Consider the following 2,551-nt stretch of genomic DNA (forward strand, 5'->3'; position numbering starts at 1 on the left):
TCCATCACTGGTCTATTCTTTAATGAACAGAGAAGGGGCAGTTTAGCAGGAGAAATAAGAGTATGCTTGCCAAATTTTTTTGCCCAAATGTCCTCAGAACAGATGGAAGGTTTTGTTCTATTTTTAGAATTCCAAAAGTGTCACCCATTACCTGCTAACCTTTGCTGTGATGTCATGTTTCACAAAGATAAATTCAAATAGATGATGGCAATTTTTTAGAATATAGAGGAAGTGTAATATTTTGCTACTCTGAATACATACATCCAGGCAAGATGCAAAGTGGTATGCCTAAGTCTACATTGATGATAGTGATTGAACTATTTCTATATTGTAGCAAGAATGATGATAGCTTATAAAAATGGAATCTATATATAAGTTATTTGGCAACTCAAGTAATTTGCCATAAACCTATGATGCCACCACAAATTAATCTGTGAGATAGTTAGAGTCGTGTAGTGAATTTTTCTTCTGTTTTGGAGTGTGTAGAGTAAGGTGTGAGACTTTGAGCCAATTAACTGAAGAATCTTTGAATCCTGTCTCCCAGTTTAATGTATCTTTCTTCTCTACTCCTCCCAAACTCTTTAAATGATTTCCTTAATAGGTTAATATCTGAAGTGAATATCTCAGAAGAGCACAACCATCCCAGTCCCTTGTCTTTCTGAAGAATCAAACTAAATGGGCAGAATTTTACCTGTGGGATTTTTGTCTCTTTAATGAAAGTGGAATTTCTATCTGAATTACACAAACTATGAGTATTCTTGTAGGAGGTAAACTGAGTCCTAGTTCCCCCTCCTCCTGTATTTAAGTCTTAATAAGTTTTGGCTTCATTTCAGTTTCCTTGAAAATTACACAATGTACTTTCTGTCATTCAGGGACTCTTGCTGTGGAACTGCTTTGATTTCAAAGGAATGTTACCCAGTGTGACAAGTGAAACGAATGTTAGGCAAATGTCCCATAGGTTTTAAGTCCTGTTTTGTATTTGTACTGTAATCCTCAGGTAAAAATAGTCAGTTGGAAAATCTAGAAGGCTGGAGAGATGGATTTGCAGAATGGGCATTCTTTTCCAGACTATCTCTTGGAGGTTGTCTTCGTACACTAGAGGTGGCAGGAGCCAGAGTACGGCAGTGCCTAAAGCCAACCTGTTCCAACAGGCTTCATCTTCCTTTGTACAAATTTAAAAGAATGGGTGCTCACGCAAGCATTTCAAATTCAGAGACAAATTTGAAAAAAATTGCTACAACATGTTGACTGATTCCTTGCCAAGTCAGCCACTGAGAACTTTTTCTTGATCAACTCTTACACAGAGGAAACAAAAGGGGGTTGGGGAGAGCACGTAACTTTGTTATAAAAAATTAAACTTTCCAACACCCTAAATCCCTCTCCCTCTTATATTTTCCTCTTCTACTTTTATAATCCCCTCTTTCCTTAACCCTTATCTTCTCCCTCTCTTGACTTTTCCTTTTTCTCTCTCTTCTAATTATTTTATGTGATAATCTCTGTTGCTCTAATATATTCATTTTTACTTTTAATATTGATACAATGATATGTTCTGGAGAAATAGCTTTGCAAAGATTATATTTAGATATACAGATTCAAACCAGCAGCAAAGCTAGAAACGCTTTAAAAATAAGCTTGTCAGCAGTAGAAAGAGAGCTGTTTGTAGCCAGCAGGTGAGCTGGAGAGTACTACAGGGTGTGGTAGAGATAGTAATAAATTAACTAGCAAGCCAAAAACTATTAAAAAAAATCAGCTATTTCATAGCATAGAAGCATGACAGCTATGAAAAAAGGAGTGCCCCAGGGAATTCTTTTAGAGTTTGATTTTTTAAAATATGTTTGACATGAAAAATGTTTTAGTACAAATAAAGCAACTGGTATTAAACTTACAGGGAGGGGGCTTTTGTGGTTTAGAGTTAGTATGAATAATGCATGATATTTAAAGAAAGAATAGCTCTAAAATGTTCCGGGAGGCAGTCCATGTTGATAGTTGGAATGGTGATTTTTTCCACCCTATTTTTGAAGCATCATTAATTCAGCATCGTTTTGTGATTTTTTTTAACATGATCAGATATCAACCAAAGAAATACTATTTGACTTAGATAGGAATATTCTTTCATCCGATAATTTAGTTTAAATATCAACGAGATCAGTGGAATTATTTAAGCATAAAGCGACAGTCACTTACTAGAAAAAATAATTTGGCCTAGTTAACTTTTTTAAAAAGCTCATGCAGCACTGCAAACCAAAATCAACCTCATGGAAGGGGAAAAACAAGATCAGATATTTTGAACATTACTCCATAGGAGACCAGCACAGCATAGTGCTAGTGAGTGCATTGTAGCAGCACTCGTATGCAATCAGAAGCCAATTGTTACTGGACTGCACACGAGCACACACTGTGCTCAATGGTCTGATGAGGTATTATGGATATGATGCAAAGAGACTGTGCAGATCAGAAGCTAACAATTTGTTAAAAGTGAAAGTGACTTAACATGTACATTGGGCCAGCTGCGCAGCGCTTCGTGTGGCAGGCAGGAGGCGTCCCAGGCCAG

General features: G+C 36.6%; 1 protein-coding gene across 17 annotated transcripts in view; it reads left to right on the plus strand.

The window, feature by feature from the left end:
• The window catches only part of LOC102766902 (transcription factor SOX-6), a 140,076-nt gene that overhangs the window by 28,411 nt on the left and 109,114 nt on the right, over nt 1-2,551 (plus strand). The gene's annotated exons all lie outside the window — the stretch shown is intronic.

Source organism: Myotis davidii, unplaced genomic scaffold, assembly GCF_000327345.1.
Source record: "Myotis davidii unplaced genomic scaffold, ASM32734v1 scaffold876, whole genome shotgun sequence".
In the NCBI taxonomy this organism is placed as follows: Eukaryota; Metazoa; Chordata; class Mammalia; order Chiroptera; family Vespertilionidae; genus Myotis; species Myotis davidii.